Source organism: Thamnophis sirtalis, unplaced genomic scaffold (assembly GCF_051295495.1).
Source record: "Thamnophis sirtalis isolate CommonGarterSnake01/CBP01778 unplaced genomic scaffold, rThaSir2_p1.2 scaffold_3, whole genome shotgun sequence".
NCBI classification, from domain to species: domain Eukaryota; kingdom Metazoa; phylum Chordata; class Lepidosauria; order Squamata; family Natricidae; genus Thamnophis; species Thamnophis sirtalis.
Window position 1 is genome coordinate 155,824,287 of NW_028261383.1, and position 21,365 is coordinate 155,845,651.

The window sequence follows — 21,365 nt, forward strand, 5'->3', positions numbered from 1 at the left end:
CCTCCACCTGGATTCAATCACACATCCTGTGAGAAACCTTAGCGATATAGATAGCTGAGTTCATTGTCCTGAGAACCCTGTCCACTCAGGACTAACACAATCTAACTCATCCCAAAAAAACACAACCAGATGTTCCTTTGTTAAATCCACAAGACGACACGCCATCACAATAGAGTTTGGCATGAATATGAGTGACTTGTTTTCCAACAAAGCCTAGAATATTCCTCACAATGCATTGCACATTGTTTGATTATAGAACATATGATGTGCTACTCAGAAAAAAAAACTTAACGGTGGAATGGATGACATAGCAATTAAGCAGATGCAGAGCTATCTTGAAAATGGTACCCAAGGAGTGGACTCTCATCAAATTGAGCCAAGACAACATCAGTGGTGGGTTTCAAATCCCATTCCAACCGGTACGGTTGGAACGGGGCTGGCGGCGTCCTCATGGACGCACGCATCATGCATGCACATGCACGCAGCCTGCACATGCATCTTAGCGCCTCCATGATGCTCCAGCTGCTCCACAGAGCATTGCGCAGGTGCTGTATGTGCCATGCGCTTGCACAGAAGCGCAGAAGCCTTTAAACACCAGTAAGGAGCTCGGTAGGCTGGTGGGCCCTGCGGAATACCATACCAGAACAGTATCCGGTGCTCCAGGTTGGCTCTGGTATGTGCATACGAGGGCGTACCGCCTGCAACCCACCACTGGGCAACATGTACTGTAGGCTACCACGAGAATTAGGTCATCTGGGCCACCTACATTTCCATATTTGTTTCTAAACAATATACAGTGGATAAAGAGGTAGAAGTAATACCTATCAGATTTGGGGTTGAAACAAATAGGTTTAGGTTTATTAGATTTATATGCCGCCCTTCTCCCAAGGACTCAGGGTGGTGTACAACATTAAAAGAAACACTTTAGGACACTGAAATAAACTGCAAAGTGATCTCAGTGGAGATTAGAAAAAGGGGCTGAAGATTAAAAAATGAAATTTAATATAGATAAATGCAGAATTCTTAGGTGGAGAACAAAATATCAAATGCACAGGTACAGGATGACCTGGCAAAATTATTTGTAAAAACATCTTGGAAATTGACTTGAAACTAGGTCTGAGCCAGGAGACAGATATGGCTGCAAAAAAGATATTGTAATGAAATTGTAGAGTGCATCATCATCAGAAGTATAATTTACAAACCCCAAGACATAAGTATTCTGCTTTGATGAGACACCTGCCCACCCCACACCTTGCATATTGCAGCAAGTTCTGAGCGGCGTATTTTTAAAAGATTCAGAAAAAAATGGAGCAGCTGCTAAGAAGAGCAACAGGATGTTCAGGAAAGCTAAATCCTATGGATCATTGAATATGTTCAGAGGCAAAGCAGCCATCTAGTTTGGCTGCTCTGATTGGGACACCTGCACTGAGCAAAGTTGGAGTCAATGGTCCCTCTTAACTCCATGTCTCCATGAAGCAAAGAAACATGAATAGAGAACACTTTGAACATGTACAATGAGTAGTAACTATTGTTCACTTAGGAACTATGAACACTTTCCCACTGAAAGTTTAACAACAGACAGACAGACAAAGATGATAGATGATAGATGATAGATGATAGATAGATAGATAGATAGATAGATAGATATGATAGATAGATATGATAGATAGGATAATGAAAAGAGAGAGATAGAGAGGAGAGAGAGGAGGGGGCCAAGGAAGGGAGGGAGAGGGAGGGAAGGAGAGAGAGAGATGATAGATAGGATAATGATAGGAGAGAGGAGAGGAGAGAGAGGGGAAGGAAGGGAGAGGAAGGGAGGAGGAGGGGGGAGGCGGGAGAGAAAGGGAGAGGAGGGTGGATCACCAGCAGCTCAGAGCAGCTTTTTAACTGGTGCAGACTTTATGAATAAAATGCCCCCAAACTGGTCCTGCCACTAGATACTTCCAACTGCAAGTCACTCATCCTCCACACAATGCTTTTTATATGTCTTGAGCCCCCTCTTCTCCGAATTCAGTTGGTCTGCCATGTAAGTTGAGTATTATAGGAACTGTAGTTCCAGCCCAACATGACAAGCAGGCACTGGCTTGAGGATACAAGTGTCCTCAGAAAGGAAAGGAGATAGTTCCATCTGCGCTAATCAGAATATGATCAGAAAGACCTAAATCTTTTTAACCTTTCCACACCCAGAAGGTTCTTTTAAGACCCTGGTAATTTGCACTGCAATCACAGAGGCCTCCATTCAAAGGTAACCCCAGTGAGTACAACAGTATTTAGAAAAGGGTAGGCCTTAGTTGTTATTCATACTTTCACCAGTATAAGAATGCTCCTTCTGGGATGGAACAACCAGAAACATCTGTACCCCATTATCCAATTCCCTTATCTCTATTTTCTTCTAAAGCAGTGCTTCTCAACCTTCGTCCACCTGAAGATGCGTGGACTTCAACTGCCAGAATTCCCCAGCCAGCTGGGAGTTGCCAGAATTCCCCAGCCAGCTGGGAGTTGAAGTCCACGCATCTTCAGGTGACCAAGGTTGAGAAACACTGTTCTAACTGGAGCGTTTCTGATACCTGTTGTTTAAAACCCTGAACTAATTCTCCACCGCCATTCATTCACTGGTCCATTGTCCCTTTGTTCCCAATCCCTTAGATTATCCGGGAAGGCATTGTAGGCCAGTCATCTTTTCTGGCAATGGGACTTCTAATCCAAGTCATCCTCAACATACAACAGTTCATTTAATGAACCGTTCGAAGTTACCACGACACTGAAAAAAGTGACTTACGAGTGTTTTGCACCCACTCACAACCACTGCAGCATCCCCCAAGTCCCACGATCAAAATGTGGATGCTTGGCACCCGGCTCGTATTTATGACCGTTTTCAGTGCCCCGGGGTCATGCGATCCCTTTTTGCGACCTTCTGACAAGCAAAGTCAAATGAGGAAGCCAATAACCGTCCCTGGCTCACTTAACAACTGCAGTGATTCACTTAACCACAGTGACAGAATAGGGCCAAACTCACTTCGCCAACCTCTGGTCGAACAGAAATCGTGGGCTCCATTGTGGTCGTAGGTCGAGGCCAACCGTAGGTGATGCTACATCTTAGAAAGGTGTGTGTGTTCTTTCCTTCCCTCCTCGTGTTGAATTTTACAACGTGTTTTTTTTTTTCCTTGGGAGCCAGGCTGTCTCCGGCTTGCACGCAAGGGCGCTTCGCCTTTAAGGGGTTGGCGTTCCGCTTGGCTTGAGAAGCAGTTCCAAGTTCCCCAGGCTCAGGGCGTGTCTGTCCCCAGAGTGACACCAGTGGGGGGGGGCGCAAGGGGGGAAAGCGGCAAGAAGCCTGCCCACTGCAGAACCGAGCCTGTCCCCCCTTTGGAATTGCCCAGGGTCGACAGGGGGATACGGCCGATCCCGGGCTGGCACAGCCAGATTTGCCCCCCCCCCTCCTTCCCATCCTCCGTCTGCATCTCGCCTACTATCCGCTCTGGCTGGGCTCTGCTTGTTTGCGTGCGCCGCGCTGCGCCGCGCCACGGCCGGGGAGGATGCGCCTTGTTCCAGCGGCGGTGGTGGCGGCAGCTGCTGCTGCTGCTCGTGTCCGGGGAGCGCGGTGATTAGCCAGATGGGGACCGGCCTGCCCGGCTGACGGAGCGGGGGAGGAGCAGGCGCTTTTGTTGCCGCTGCAGCCGCTGGATCGCCCGCTGCAAAGGAGAGGCGAGGCGCCCTGGAGAGGTAAGGCAAGGCTCGGAGAGGGTCCGTCGCCCAAAGGGGAAAGGGGCAGAAATCGGGGTCGGGAGGAGAGAAAGGGATGCGGGCCCGGACGAGAGGAGCGAAAGGGCCGCCCGGAGCTGTCACCGGTGGGGGAAGGGAGATGCCAGGAGGATGGATGGAGAGTTGATGATGGCGAAGGAGAGGCGTCCAGTCTTGATGAGGAGAAGGCAAAGGAACCTTTGCTTCCTTTTCTCCCCTACCCCGATCCTAGTTCATGTTTAGGGTACCTTGGGAGGGGTGGGGGGGTCATCCCTCCACTATGTCTCCCAAAGGATGCTCCAGTTTGTCGTCCCCCCCCCCAATCAAGGTGAGAGTTTGACGAAGGTGGTCTTTTGCTTTAGAAGTGATTTGACAGATGGGGCGCCGAGGTGGGGAGCGGATGGGGGGAGTGTTTGAGGCGAGAAGGATGCTAACCGCTCTCTGGCTTGCAGGGCTGCAGCTAAATAGGTGAACTATAAATGGAAGAACGGGATCCATGGATGGCTGGTGATGGACTTGTGCCAGCCTTAGTGCTGCCTTGGAATGGTTCTCTCCCTCAGCACCCTCCCCCCCTTCTCCTCTCCCCCCCCCCTTTGCTTAGAGACAGAGCGGCTGCGGGGAAAGAAGGATGCAGTTTTCAAGGCCAAGATAGCTGGCTGGCTGCCTCCCATCCTGGCTGTTTGTTTGTGCCTGCAGAGTGGTCTGCCTCGGCCTTGGGCCTTCTGGAGGGGGTCGGTTGGATTTTTTTTTTTAAGACGACTGGACCAATATGGTAGTGAAAGAGGCAGATGGACAGAGATCCCCAGGGCTCAGAGCAGGGAGGGGAGGGAGAGGAAAGGGGGCACCGGCTGGATGGTGGGGGAGGAGGAGGAGGGATGCGTTTGTGATCTCCCAAACACCACATGCTAGAAATGCTTGGAGGCCTCCTTCTTTAGTTTGAAACGACCACTAGCTGAGAGTTATGGCATATAAAATAGGAGGCCTCCTGAAACCAGCAGCTGCGGATGTGGAAACCTGGTCCCAGAGAGAAGATGCTGGGCACTTCACTCTGATTACTTAAGAGCAAGAAAAAAGGCCATGTGTTTGCTTCATAACACCCTCCCTCCAGCCCTTCTTGATTGGTGATGATGGTTCAGATCAGGTACCTGAAAAGCAGATTTTAAAGACTGAGGCCACAGCATAGTCTGAGTTTTGTAACTCTATATGAGATTCACTGATACCAATTGAATTCCCCTCTTGGCTATAAAATGGTGGCAGGGAGGGGGGCTAAAGTCCTCTTCTCATCATTTTTTAAAAAAATCATCCTGTTTAGGGGAATCCTTTCATACCAAATGGAGGTAAAAATGCATTCTTACTGATTTAGAGGGAATAGCCTCAGTCTTTATCATCCTCCAGCCCCATGGAAAGACAAATGTTAGGGATATGGAAAGACAGTGTCTCTTGGCGAAGCAAGGAAACAAGATTTATGCTCCCTGATTGGAATAACCTCAGAATAAACCTTTGTTCACTTTTCCTTATTAATCCCCTTTCTTTTCTGGAGCAGAAAGAGATGCTCTCCCAGTCTGATTTATGAAGCATAATGGATTAAGGGCTGCCACTGGGAGATGGGATGAACATAAATTCTGGATTTGCCGCACATTTGTTTTGTAACCTTGGGAAAGTCACTTGGTTTTCGGTCTCCCCAACAAATTCGCCCCACGGTGAAGTGACTTGGAGAATTAAGCATGGCTTTATCCTGAGGTATATACTGTACAAGGGCAGCAGGAGGAAAATGAGCTGTCCAGTTCCTGAAAAGTTGGAAGAAAGTACATAATTCTGGTAATTAGAAGTGAAGTCCGTAGTTTTTAGGAAACTTAATAGGACCTACTCTGCCTTCCTCACACTGCCCTCCCCTATACACATACACAGAGGACACGTGGGGAAAATATCCTTAAGCAAATCTATCTTTAAACAGCATAGAATCAATCTGCATTTTATAATATGGTACAAAAAGAGGCACTGCTTCCCCCCCCCACTCACTTGGTTGGGTCAGGAGCAAAACAAAAAAAAATCCCTTAATTTAATTACAGAGTTGTCCCTTGATGCACCAGCTAGAAAATAGAATTTGCTATAAGAACAAATTTGTTCCAAGGTAGAACAAAGGTAGTGTTCACTTTCTCTTCATTTTCGGTCAGAATCACCTACATGGAGATGAAGATGTTACTAGAAACTTTTGGGCATTATTAAATCCATGCCATATTCCTAAATAGCCTGGTGATCAGCAGATGGAATGTTTTTTTATCTCATTTCTGTGTCGGATCACAACTTTTTGTTAGATGAGATCCACTGCATATATACGTAAGTTTAGAATGAGATTGTCTCCTACATCTTGTTTAGCATTCAGGATGTTTCATCCATCGTTTTGTGTTTCGTTGGTTTAGGGGGTTTTTGTGTTGAAGTTTGAAATCAGTTATGATGGGCTTGATTCTAAAAGTAATTGTAAGTATAAATGTGCTGATATATGTATTGATGTATTTTTATGCTTTACACACTTAGTGGGAAAAAAACACCCAAGTTTTCTAACATTTCCTGCAGTGGCCAGGCAGTTTGAATTGACCAGTGACCGATAGGAATTGTGTCAGATTATCCTGAACCAATAAATTCATTCCAGAAGAGCTTTTCTGCTCTGACAGCTGGGATTTTGGAGAATTGCAGTCCAACATATCCCAAACGTGTCAAGTTATATCCCTGCTTGTCACAGAGCAGAATATGGGATAATTATTTAAACATCTAGAAAAATCTAGATTTTATCCCATTAACATACGGTATGTTGAAAGTAGAGACAATGAATCAGCCTAAACCTTCTGAATTAAGCCCAGAGATGAGGTTAGTTTGTTAAACAGAATTGCACCTTAAAATATTCAGAAGAAAATAGGTATAATAGAAGATAATAAGAAGCTTCTTGTTGGATATTTTGTGCTAAATTTAGTTACCTCCTGAAACTAATTTCTTTTTTCCTTGAATAAATGTATTAATTTTTAACTGTAAATCTATCATTAATGAAAAACACAAAAAAGGAATAAAGGGGGGGGGAGATCAAAGAGAGATTTAAAAGCATTGCAAAATTAGATTAAAAAGTTTCAAAATGCCATTGAGGGAAATCTGTATTTGAAACATTTTGTATCCATTTCTTTTATATCAATTTCAAAATGTCAGTACTGAAATTCTACTATTATTCAGTAATTAACAGCAATAATCAGTGCAATTCAAATTAAAAGACAAGGTAAAGCAATTGCAATATTTTTGTCCGATTTAATAAATCTGTCAAACTGAATAAATAATTTAAAATGGGATATTATAATCTTACGTTGAGCAGTCACAAATTTTGAAATTGTACAACCCTGTTTCTAAAATAATAATAATAATAATAATAATAATAATAATAATAATAATAATAATAATAATAATTTAAAAAGGTTTCCACATTGACAAGTTTTGTATCAGAATTTTTTTAATATGAAGTTAGTTTGACATCAAATTGTATAGGCTCAGAGCTTACCTTGCTATTCCTCCATGGAAGGAATTGTTTTCCAATGAGAAGCAGAGAGAATTCTTATTGTATAGAAAATCAGTTAAGTATTAGTTGTGGGAATATAAGATTTAGTAATATTTAATTTTAAAAATAGCAGGCTGTACAGGAAAGTCCTTCTTTAGAATGTACTTGTTTGATTCTATTATAAATCATTTTTCAGAGTTGTTAGGTTTTACACCATTACCACCAGGTATGAAAAATGAAAAAACTTATTCTTTAGTTTCCAATATTTTTTAAAGAATGAATTGCCTACTTTGGCAATAAATACTAAAGCAATATACTGTTGGTAAAAGAATCCTCTCCAAATCTGTATTTTTCTTCCATCAATATTTCCATTGTTGCACACCGATTTTCATATTTAAATGCTGCATTTATTTAGCAAGAGTTTTTCCACTTGTTCACTTTCTGAATCATAATTCACCAGGACTTTATAGATATAGCCCAATAAGTGATATGTATTTTGTGTGATCGTTTTTCTTAAATCAGTCATATTAAGTTTACATTTGTCATTTTTTTGGCCTATATTGCTTATTTGCAGATTTTGAAACCAGTGAGATTATTTTGGTCATTCTGAATGGAGCATCTTGTTCTACTTGTTCATTAATAATTATGTCTTGCAGGCCATGCTAATTATTATCCCTCCACTGATCAAATGTCTTTGCATATTCTCCTTCACAAAAATAAAGGATGTGTTATATCTGGACTAATTCTTTTTTCTATATTTAACATACTCATTTAGAATATTAATTATTGTAGAATGATAACTTATAGACCAACAAAAGTCAGTTTGGTGTAATGATTAAGGCATCAGCAAGAACCTGAGAGGGGGGGCCATGAATTTTAGTCCCCTCTTGGACAGGTGACTTTGGCCCAGGCACTTTCTCTCAGCATTAGGAAGGAAGCAATGACAAGCCATTTTCGAAAAACCTTGCCAAGAAAATATCCTGGAAGTCACCTCGAGTCAAGAATGACTTGAAGGTGTGTACATGCGCAGTCATGCACAAACATGCCATTGCACCAAAGGTATTTGTGGAACTCCATTTGGAAGTCTTATTCCTTTGATAGAAGCAGCTCAACTGTAATCAAACAACGGTATTAATAGCCTATACCAGGTCCTTGGGGAGAACTTGATAGGATTAAAAATGCCAAATCCAGTGTAAATATCTGACTGACTGTGTGACTGATGATGATGATGATGATGATGAAGATGAAGAAGAAGGAGAAGGAGAAGGAGAAGAAGAAGAAGAAAAGTTTACCTTCTGGGACAAGAACTTTAAAGTTATTGTCTTAGAAGCTAAACTGTTCCAAATTATAACAACAACAACAACAACAACAACAACAACAACAACATAATGGTGTAGTAGTAGTAGTAGTAGTAGTAGTAGTAGTAGTAGTAGTAGTAGTAGTAATAGGAATAAGAATAGGAAGAATAAGAATAAGAATAAGAATAAGAATAAGAATAAGAATAAGAATAAGAATAAGAATAAAAATAAAAATATTTTGGCAGCTCAAGAACAAGCCTTAGTCACAAACCACATGATGGCAAAAATTCAACATGTTACCACCAAGAGCAAATGTCACCTCTGTAATGAGAAAGACGAGACAGTCGACCACTTGATCAGTGGGTGCAGCAAAATTTCACAAACTGACTACCTACAATGCCATGACCACGTTGCTAAGGTAATTCACTGGAAATTGTGTCAAAAGTTTGGATTTGACTACAGCAAAAACCACTGGGACCATCAGGTTGAGAAGGTTTTAGAGAATGAGAAAGTCAAGACCTTCAGAATTCAGACTGACAGGCACTTGGCCCACAACACACCTGACATAACAATAGTTGAAAAGAAAAAAGTATGGTTCATTGACATTGCAATACCTGGAGATTGAAGATAAACAGCAAGAAAAAATCCCAAAGTACCAGGACTTGCAAACTGAAGTTGAGCGACTGTGGAAAAAGAAATCGTGTGTTGTCCCGATTGTAATTGGAGCCCTTGGAGCAATACCTAAAGGGCTACCTCGCTATTTGGAAATTTTAAATTTATTAGACTTGAACATTCTGATTCTACAAAAAACCACCCCACTTGGAACAGCTTATATATGTTACCTTAACAGTTCCTAGGTCCTTGGTTAGGACTCGAGCTGTTGAGCTACCAACCAGCCCCAAAGGCTGTGAATCTCACCAAAGATTAACCACATAATAAATTAAACATCAACATCTGCCTATCCCATATCCTTTTGGGTGATGATGTTACCAACCATAATATGCTATAATCCAGTCTATTCAAACAAAATATTAAATATATTTTGATTAAATTTATTATACTCATTACCTACCTGAAGAAGCAGAGCTCTCACAAGAATTTTGCTTCTCTTTAAAAGGTGCTAACCTTGACTGCCTCATTATTAACATTTGGAAATGCTGAATTCACTCACTTTGTGGGGAGGGTGGAAATCACAGGATCCTATCAAATTGTTTCAAACTTTTGTTGTCATTTGTTTGTTTGTGGTCATCTCCCATATTTTCTCAGTTTGGATTATTCATTGCGGTCCTATATGATTCTTCAAGTCAAAGGGTTTTTTTCTTCTTTTCAGACTATGTTTTATCTCTTCCTCTTGTTCTTCCAGCTACAAGAAATAAATCATTTGGACATAAAGCAGTAATATTATATTGAATTGTTTCTTCGTCCTTGGCTTTCTAGTTTTCTGTCCACACACTATCAACATTCTTGGAATCTAAACTTGTTCATCCCTTCCTGGGTTTTAGAGGGGGGGGGGCTTCTCTCTCTTTCTAAGAAATGTCTATTCTGCAAAATTTGGGGTGAAATTGAGAGCTTCCAATGCTGTTTCCATGCATGATGGTGGTGTCAAAGACTAAATTCCTTCCACTTTTTTTCATTATGGGAAAGTGCTGAATTATGTTTATCTTGTTGGGTGGTAAGAATGGCAGGAGCCTTCTCCACCCTATTCTGCTCATGAATTAGAAAATAGCAATAGCAATAGCAGTTAGACTTATATACTGCTTCATAGGGCTTTCAGCCCTCTCTAAGCAGTTTACAGAGTCAGCATATTGCCCCCACAGTCTGGGTCCTCATGATAAAGGAACAATCCAGGAGCTTTTTATAAGAAAGCCTCCTGTTCCAATCAACCAGATGCAGGATAATGAGTAGAATGCTTAATTAACATTGGGAAAGATTTGGTCAACTAGGACCTATTTGTAGGTAAATATTGACTTTGTGGTATATGAGATTTATATGACAAAGAACATCACACACACACACATACAATGTTTTAGCAATATTTCAGAGCTACAGGTAGTCCCTGAGTTATGACCACAATTGAGCCCAACATTTCTGCTCCTAAGTGAGACATCTGTTAAGTGACTTTTGCCCCATTGTATGACCTTTCTTGCCACATTTGTTAATGAATCACTAGTTGTTAAGTTAGTAACACGGTTGTTAAGTGAATCTGTCTTCCCCATTGACTTTGCTTGTCAGAAAGTTGCAAAAGGGACATGACTCCGGGACACTGCAATAGTCATTAAGACGCCAAGCGTCTGAATTTTGATCACGTGACCAAGGAGAGGCTGCAACAGTTGTGTGAAAAATGGTCATAAGTCACTTTTTCAGTGCTGTTACAACTTCGAATGGTCACTAAATGAACTTCTGTAAGTTGAGGACTACCTGTACACAGTGGAGTCACTTTTTTCTAGGTACAAAACAGAGAGCAAAGCTAAGAATCATCCTGTAACTGTTGACTGGAAATAACATGTGAGACAATGAGATAATGCAGTCTTGTATGGATGGCACCAGTGATGGGATTCATTTTTTTTACTACTGGTTCTGTGGGCGTGGCTTGGTGGGCATGGCTTGGCTTGGTGGGCGTGGCTTTGTAGACATGGCAGGGGAAGGATACTGCAAAATCCCCATTTCCTCCCAATAAACTGGGACTTGGGAGGCAGAGAATAGAGCCAGTCAGAGGTGGTATTTACCAGTTCTCCGAACTACTCAAAATTTCCATTATCTGTTCTCCAGAACTGGTCAGAACCTGCTGAATACCACCTCTGGATGGCACTCCTTTTTTTAAAATAGAGCTCAGCAATTTTTAAAATCATTTTTGAGGTGAGTTTGTTTGACATTAGCCATGCTTTTCTGATATCGTTTTCATGAATTGATTTCCTGTGTGTATTTCACATTGCCACACTTCCTGACCTCCCGCAGAATCCAAATAGATGGTGGCTAAAGAGCACAAAACTCCAAAGAAGAAACAAACATTTGGCTTGCAGTTAAGCTGAAGCTGAACAGGGGGGATAGCAAAAAAAATATGAGAATTGTGGGTGGTTTTCTTAGGAAAAAGTAAGAACCTTTTTTTAGCAATGTGCTCCTATATTTAGTATTTCTGAAATTGGACACATATGCCACATTTATGGGCACGCATGTGTACTTTGCTTGAACTAATCCAGTCATTATATCCAAAATAGTCTTACCAGCTCTCAGTCCAAGAATATAATTTTAATGTCTGCAGTAAGCTCTAGAAAATGCCTCCTGAATAATCACAGAATACCTCTTTCTTACTTGTATTAATATTTGTCATAGCTGTTCATTGCTGGCCATAGTCAAACTCAAGCTTCATACTTCAACATTATATATCTTCTATTATTTTTCCAGCACTTCCTCCCTATTGCTCTTACTTCTATAGTAAACCTTTGCTACTGGGTTGGAGGTGTTTCTTTGTTAAATTGTGTATTTACCTATCCTCTTTTCTCCAAGGACATTGTAACACCCCAGTGTAGTGTGTTAGGCAGAGAACTGGAGAACTAAATAAAGAAGTTAAGCTGTATGTCCCTAGCCTGGGTGTCCTTATTTTATCCACCTTCCAAAAACAAAGAGTTTGGTTTCAGAAGTTGTGGGTGCTTCATCACTGGAGGTTTTAAAGAAAAGACTGGACTGCCACTTGTCTGAACTGGTACAGGATCTCCTGCTTGAGCAGGGGGTTGGACTAGAACAGGGTCACCAACCTTTCAGACCTCAGGGACCACTACATTCATAATTTTAAATCCCGTGGACCACTAATATGAATTAGTGATGGGATGGGGTCCTTCAGGCACTTAACTAGGCTGCCTATTAGAGGAGAGAAGCTCCTGGGGTCAACCCTAGGTTTGATGTCATTGCAGCTAGGAATCTCAAATATGGCAAAGAATTAATGTTTGTCTTGTAGCCAGTCTGGGTGCTAGATCCACCCCCCTGCAAATCCTGTCTTTTGAGGAGCCCAGTCGAAATTTCACGCACTGCTCACTGAAGCACCTGGACTTCCAGGGAGGGAGGAAAAGGCTGGAGCTACTAAACAGGCAGCCAAGCTAAGTGCCTGAAGGACCCCATCCTGTCAGCGAGTGGGAGTAATTTCTTTGGTGCGCCATATCCGGCCCAGAGGCCGTAGTTTGAGCATCCCTGATTTAGTGCAATATAAAAAATACAAAAATGCAAAGATTTTTTCTGCGAACCTCCCGAATTTTCTCCACGGACCACCAGTTGGTGACCGCTGGACTAGAAGACCTCCAAAGTCCCTACCAGCTCTATTCTGATTGATTAGTTGGGTAAAGAGTTAATAATTTTCTTTCTTCCCTCCACCATGAAGCTGGACAGCTGGTCCCTACAGAATCCTTGCTTTTCTTGGCTAATTAGGCTGAAGCAAAGGAGGGGGAGAGGTGGATCTTCCTTCTCCTACTCCCCCCCCTCTCTCTCTGCAAAGTGCCTTGCTATGCACAGAAAGCCACTCAGCCACAAGGCCATCTTTGTGGCTATTGCTTGCATGCAGAATTCCCCTCCTCTCCCCCCTCTTCCAAACATTAGCTGCCCTTAAACATCCTCAGCTGAGAGTGGTGCTATACAGAGCTGCAAGGGAGAGTGAGAGCTCAGGTTAAGAGTGCCAGAGAATATGTCGCAGCTCTACTAGAATAAAAAGCCAATTCCTGAACCCACAAAGATGATGCAGATTAAAAGCATTTAAGGCAGTCAATTGCAACCTGGCCTTTGCATTCATTGTATAAGGCATTGAGAAAAAATCTCAGTCCAATTCTAAACAGCAAGACCGCCAAATGGAAGACATTCAGTCAACTGTTTTACAATGGTTGTTGGATTACATAATTAACTATATATGTGTATATTAATAAACAATCTGAAGGGGTGTCTCTTTGAGATGCCTGAAAATATATTAAAAAATATATAAAATAGATAGATAGATAGATAGATAGATAGATAGATAGATAGATAGATAGATAGATAGATAGATAGATAGATATAGATAGATATAGATAGATATAGATAGATATAGATATATAGTGTCACAACCCCTGGTATGCCCCAATTATGGGAGGAAGCTAACTGCTTCCATTATCTGTCAATCGGCTCGTCACAAGAGTCCATCACGACAGAAACCCAATATTTTTTACTGTTGCCTTTGTTATATTTGTGTGGTATTTGTGCTGATAAATAAATGAGAGCTAGCTGATGAGAGCTAAATAGCTTGAAATAGATCTATACTAGTCTCCCTTTATTTATTTATCAGCACAAATACCATATATATATGAGACTATTATGCATGGTTATTTAAGAAAAATAATGATTTTCCATCTTATTCCCTATTTTCTGAGATTTGGGAAATACTGTGATGATTTGCCTTATCCTTCTCTCTTTGCACATGAATCAAGTAATGCTTTAGATGATTGATGTAGCAATTCCTGGCTGCAGAGTCCATACTGTAAAGTAAAAGAACAAATTAAGTGATTGGGGGTTTGTTTTCTTCTCACCTTTTAGTGGCATCCCAAATTTTTCTACCAGAGGCAGCTGCATCAGTCTTACTGTTGGATGACTTTCATTTTTATTTTGGGGTGGAGGGGTTTATAAAACTCTATAAAGTGTCTTGTGGATTTGGTGGTACTGCCTAAACAATGCATAATATTCAGAGCTATTTACAAGGCATTAACTTTTACACTGAATAACTCAGAAATGGGGTGTTAATCAGAACAGGACATGGGATGTGACTCAGATTGCACAGGCTACTTGAGGTAGGTTCTGAACTGCAGATATTGACCATTACAGATATAAGGTTGTTTTTTTTTTTGTATTGTTGTTGGGGGGAAGGCAGAAGGAAACATGTGAAAATTGAAGGTTTCAGTTTAATTCCAAATGAGACTCAAAATTTTATTTTATTATTTTTTAGGCTCTTTTATCCCGACTTTATTATTTTTATAAATAACTCAAGGTGAAAAACATATGTAAAAATGTCCTCTTCCTCTTTTCTCCCACAACAACAGCCATGTGAGGTGAGTTTGGGCTGAGAGAGAGTGACTGGCCCAAAGTAACCCAGCCAGCTTCCATGCCAAAGGTGAGACTAGAATTCACCATCTCCTGGTTTCTAACCTGAACCACTAGACTAGATCAAACTGGCTCTTGTCCCATTTCTGGTGGTGCGGTGGTTAGAAAGCAGTACTGCAGGTTAACTCACTGCTCACCCCAGGAGTTCAATTCTGACCGACTCAAGGTTGACTTAGCCTTCCATCCTTCCATGACCCAGATTGTTGGGGGCAATATGCTGACTCTATGAACCACTTAGAGAGGGCTGCAAAGCACAATGAAGCAGTATATAAGTCTATGTTCCATTGCTATTGCTATTTCCTTTACCTGGGACCTAGAAAAGTGACTGATTCAGATGTCCATGAGCAAGGGGCATTCAGAGGCCATTTCCTGGCTGTTCTGCTTAAGCTTTCCCCCTAAGGAAGGAGAGCCTTTTGCTCCTCTTTCCTATATGTGCTTTTCCTTGTTCGTGACTCCCTTTCCTCCAAATAATAAGTATACTGGACAGACACATGAATGATGACTCTGACAAACAATGTTCTGCTTCATAAGAGAAGCTATGTCAACATGTCCTTCAAGACAAACATATCAATGCATAAACCGCAGCAGAGATCCTTCTGAACTGCTGATAAACTACTTTTTTTCAAAACTGTCATAGGATGATAGAGTTGAAAGTGACCTCTCGGGTCTCTTGGTTCAGAATCCTCTAGACTACCTCTGACATATGACTGTCCAGTTTCTCTTGAAGACATCCAATGAAGAAAAATATCACTCAATGTGGTTCTAATTCCACTGGATGACAGTTCTTTCTCAGCTGCTTACTTGTAGCTTTAACCCACTGATTCAGATTCTCTTTTCTGGAGCATAGGGAAAAAGTGCTATGAGACCTTATAAAAGGAGGCCTTGCCAGTATTTTTGACTGCATGTCACAAAACATCTTTCTATTGGCCATAGCAACCATGGCAAATAGGAGTTTAAAGTTCAAACTTCTGCAGAATAAGAGACAGCCTATCCCACCAAATATTTCATTTGCTTTGTGTGAATAAACTGATCTGAATAAAATTAACTGAAACTTTATGGAAAACCAGAAATCAAAATCCAGTCATTGACAAGTACTATAAGAATTTTTAGTACAAATATAAGAATGGAATTTGACCTAGAAAAATGTGGACAAGTAGCAATAATTTGGGGTAAAATCACAAACAGCAATAGAATCAAGATGCTGAATGGCTAAACTATCAGGAGCAATCAGGGTGAAGCCTACAAGTATCTGGACATATTACTGTTGGATAACATGAAGCATAGATAAGTTTAAAATGTGATAAGTAAAGAAAGATGCATTCTTTACTTATCACATTTTTAAAATTATCCATGCTTGATGTTATCCAACAGTGTTAGAGAAAATTGCAAACAGTGTTAGAGAAAAGACAAAATCAAGTGATAGAAACACCATCAGTTCAGAGCCATCAATATCTGGGCCATACCTGTGATATTATACATTGCTGGAATTATTAACTGACTACAAGCTGAACTGGGCAGTTTGGACGAAAAAATACCCTAAGAAAATTGACGACTAATTACTATGAATTACATCCCCATGGTAATACTGAAAGTTTATACCTGCCCCGCAGAAATGAAGCCAGAAGTTTACTTCAAGTCAGACAAACTGTCAAAGAATAAAAGCATGCTGATTACAGAAAAGACGGCGAAGAACAAGCATTGGCGCAAGTTAAAAATTGGAACTTATTGAATGTGCGGAAAACAAAACATGAATATTGAAATCCTGTAATAAAAACATGAACAGAATGCTGGCGAGAAAAAATCATTATGTGGTCAATTTCTACAAAAGATCAAGGGGAAAGTGGATAAAGATGAAACCTGGCAATGACTTACAACTGGAACATTTTAAAAAAAGAAACTGAAGGCTTGGTTGATGCTGCTCAAGAACAAGACATTCAAACTAAGACAAGCAAGGCCAGAATTTTTTTTAAAATCGTAAAATGTTTCAAAGTGCAGATTGTGCAAAGAGGCAGAAGAAGCAGTAGATCACATACTGAGCTCAGGCAAGAAGATTGCGCAAATGGATTATAAGCAATGACATAACACATTCACCAAAATGATTCACTGGAACATCTATAAAAATTACCACGTACCAGTAATGAAGAATTGGTGAGAATACAGAGTTGAAAAAGTACTTGAAAATGAGCAGGTTAAAATATTGTGGGATTTTGGAATACAACTGGTAAAATCTTGGCCCATAACCCACCAAATTTAACTGTGATTGAACTGGCAAAAATGTGTGGATAATTGGCAATACGAGGAAATCGTAGAATAGAAATCAAAGAGTTGGAGAACATCACAAAGTATTAAGACCTGAAAAATCAAAATTGAAAGAGTATGGCACAAACTGATTATGATGGTCCCAATGTTTATTGCCACACTGGGTGCTATATCCCAAAATCTTAGACAGCACTTAAAAAAAATCTGCACATTGATAAAATTTCCATCTGTCAATTACAAAACAATTGTAACAATTCCACATTGCTTGGAATCACACATATAGTACATTGATAAATAACAATATCCTAGATTCTTGAGGAAAACGTGATGGATATGAAGGCCAACACCAGCTAAAGACATGGCAGCTGTTATTTCATATTTTTGTAAATATAATGTAAATAATAATATCCTGCAATAATATTGTTAATATTAGACAACAATATTTATCTATCCCAGATCCTTGGGAACGATTTGATAGGGATCAAATCCAGTCTAACTATTTGGCTGACCATGTAACCCACTATAATAATAATAGACAGTTGATTTAGTGGTACAATAGTTCAACTAGAACTAAGAGATCTACAGTGGTACCTTGGTACTCAACTACTTTGAAACTCATCGAATTTGGTACTGAACGCATTTTGATTTGAAAATTTTATACTGGTACTCTTGGTTTGTTTGATATTCAACACACAAGCTAGAACTTTTTTATTTTTTTTTCTCAAAACAAACACAACACATAAAATCTTCCTTCCTTACATACTATAGAAAGTGTATCAGTTGGTTACAAAAGATTTTCGTGCATCTTTTGGATTATATATAAAAGTTAATAAAAAAAAGAATTAAGTTAGATACAGTTAGATACAGTTAAGCTTTGATTATTAGGGGTAAAATGTTATGATGCAGGATATAGTCAAATAAAGGAGGGATAATGATGACAACTTATATACATATATGTGAGTATAATATAAGGAAACTAGATGAAAATTGCTAATAGCAATTTGGAAAGGATTATTAAAGGATTATTAAATGTTATTAAATCTTATGGATGTTTAGCTAGAACAGGACATAAGGATTCAGTGTTATAGGAGGATTTTAGTAATATTAAATGAAATGCCAGTATGTGGTTATGTATTAAATTTCGGTATATTTTATGATGAAGGACGTTTAAATAATGTCAAATATAAATGGAGGTACAAGAGTAACATGTATAAATATTTGAGTTAAAATACTTGAGTTAATATGAATTGTGTTTGATGACTGTGGAAGAGATACACAAGCTAGAACCTGTAGGTGTCGGCTATCTTGTGATTCACTACATTACTCCTTATGGGAAACATCTGTTTGGTAGTCATTGTTTTTGGTACTCATCGTGTCTCCTGATGAGTACCAAGGTATATTTTCAAATCTACCTTCAGCTATAGAAATTCACTGGTGACTTTGGGCAGTAAGTCACTCTCAGTCCAACTGACCCAGAAATAATTATTGTGGGGATATAATGTATGGCTCCCTAGAGTTCCTGGAGAAAAGACAGAATACAAATACATGCTGTGTATTTAAAAACAAAGCATTAATGTTACTTCTTATATATGAAGTAATAGCCAATCCCTTCTCCAATCCTTTCTGCCCAGTCCAGTACATTCCACCAGAGAGCACATCCTCCAGGCCTCCTTCATTAAATACTAACTGATGACCCAGTGTTGCTGGGTATTTATAGACGTCAAAGCATTTGTCTGACAAAGAGCTGTTTGTCTGACAGGGGTCTTTCTTCACCCTACTCCCATGCTCATCATCCCTGCCCTCTCCCTTCCTCCTCCCATGCACTTCTCTTTCCCATCCTGGCACCTTGACCCAAATCCATCAGGCACGTCACCATTGGTCCACTGAAAGACAAACATCATGGCTGGCTTTCCAGAGGAAGCTGCAAAGGAACTGACATCACAAACAATTGCTGCTCTAGGATGCCACACTTGCTCTCCTTAATGGTCCAGGCTCTCCCTTCTCCCATGACATCACAAACCATTGCCACTTTAGGATGCTGTGCTCGCTCTCCTTAACAGGCCAGGTGTTCCAGAGTTATGCTGGAATGAACACACACAAACACACACACACACACACACACACACACACACACACACACACACACACACACGGGTTCCCCGCCCCAGTATTTGTTTCTAGAGGGTAAGTCATCTGTGTACCAAATTTTGTTGAAATTGCTCGAGGCGTTCCAGAGTTATGCTGGAACATACATACATAAGATTGTCATTTTGCAAGACTGAAGAAGCATGCCTTCTTTGTCTCACAAACACACGTGTATGCACAAACACATGCATGCAAGCACACAGACACACACACCTGGAGCAGCATTCCCCCAGAAATAAGGACTGCAACCTCTCTCCTAGGCGTCAGGAAAGCACTTAAAACCTGGCTTTGGTCCCAGGCCTGGAGTTAAATTAGTGTTGCATTTTTTTTGGGAGGGGGGGTCTGTTTTGTTTTGTTTGTGTGGCTTTTGTTGTTACTGGGTTGTCTGTATGGTTTTATGTTTCATCAGTTTTTTGGGATTTTAGGGGAATGGGTTGTATGCAACTCAAAGTTCACTGGAGTTGAGCAGCTAGCTATAACAAGTTTGGATAGATGCTAGATAGGTAGGTAGGTAGGTAGGTAGGTAGGTAGGTAGGTAGGTAGGTAGGTAGGTAGGCAGGCAGGCAGGCAGGCAGGCAGGCAGGCAGCAGGCAGGCAGGCAGGCAGGCAGAGATGGATGGATGGATGGATGGATGGATGGATGGATGGATGGATGGATGGATGGATCATGGATGGATGGATGGATCATGGATGGACAGATAATATGGGATCTTTCCAGATATTGCTGGACCATAGGAGAACCATAGCATCCACAGTGGTTTGTGCTTACCTCCAGTTCAGTAATATCTGGAATCTTATCGATGTTCCATTTGTGGTTTGTGCTTACCTCCAGTTCAGTAATATCTGGAATCTTATCGATGTTCCATTTGTGGCTTGAAAGAAGTTGGCATCTGAGGGGTGGAGGGATACTAGGAAATTCTCATCCTTTCTATGAGTAGAAATAATAGAAGCCCCATGCATAGAACTTGGGCATGCCTGTTTGAACATCCTAAACACATCCAAGATTACTGTTTATATTGCCCCAGAGCAGGTGTGTCCAACCTGGGCAACTTTCAGACCTGTAGACTTCCAACTCCCAGAATTCCCCAACCAGCCAATTCTGAGAGTTTAAGTCCACAGGTCTTCAAGTTGCCCAGGTTGGACACCCCTGTCCTAAAGCTTTGCCAGTGCAATGCCTTCTAGCCTATATGGGAAGTGTCTTAGAAAAACCATCCATAGATTGTGCCCATAAGCTGCTTTCTATTTGGTTTTTCCTGGAATCACACCATAAAGAACATCACTTCCAGCTCTCCAAAGTTTATCTAACTCATCCTTGAAAAAGTATCACTGCTGGCATTTGTATTCTGCACTTCACACGCACCAGGCAAATTTTGTACCGGGCTGGTGAGTCATTGTCCTCTCTCCTCTTGATTCTCTCTCTCAGTACAGAAAATGTTTATCAAAGGCCTGCTTAATCTCTGTTAACAGAAGTCTCTTGATTTCCAGGAAGTATCATGCATTTTCCCCCTTGGATGACTGAATCGTGATATTTTACTGCTGAAGCTTTATGACTTTTTGGCATTACTCAGATGATATAATTCCAGTAGAAAGTGAGAAATGCTGTTGGTCTAGAAGATTCATGTTTCACTTGAGTAGTTTAAAAGAAATGGCAATGCCCTTTCTATACTTGCAAAGTCAAGCGAAGGGAAGAATAACCAAGGAACATACTCACCTGCAAAATGAAATGTTTTCTCTGCCTGCTGGGGCCAAGAAGCCCTTGATTTGAATCTCCTTTTCACAATTAATCTTAAACATAAAGGTAAAGGTTCCCCTCACACATATGGGCTAGTCGTTCCCAACTGTAGGGGGCGGTGCTCATCTCCATTTCAAAGTCAAAGAGCCAGTGCTGTCCAAAGACATCTCCGTGGTCATGTGGCCGGCATGACTAAATACCAAAGGTACACAGAGCACTGTTACCTTCCCACCAAAGGTGGTTCCTATTTTTCTACTTGCATTTTTACATGCTTTCGAACTGTTAGGTTGGTAGAAGCTGGGACAAGTAACGGGAGCTCACTCCGTTACGCAGCACTAGGGATTTGAACCACCAAACTGCTGACCTTTCTGATGAACAAGCTCAGCATCTGAGCCACTGAGCCACCGCATCAATTAATCTTACAAGTTCATTAAGAGGAGCGAGTATGGTCTAGTGGTTAAGAAGGCATCAAGTGAGAGACCAGGAGACAGTGAGTTCTAGTCCCACCTTAGGTACAATGCCAGCTGGGTGATCTTGGGCCAACCACTCT

At 40.9% G+C, this 21,365-nt stretch overlaps 1 protein-coding gene across 1 annotated transcript in view; it reads left to right on the top strand.

Annotated features, from left to right (window-relative positions):
* Positions 1–3,379: 3,379 nt before the first annotated feature.
* Positions 3,380–21,365, top strand: part of MAP3K12 (mitogen-activated protein kinase kinase kinase 12) — a 127,259-nt gene continuing 109,273 nt past the window's right edge. The window contains exon 1 of the mRNA XM_087710510.1: positions 3,380–3,720. The gene's annotated coding sequence lies outside the window, so the exon portion shown is untranslated. The remainder of the gene's footprint in view (positions 3,721–21,365) is intronic.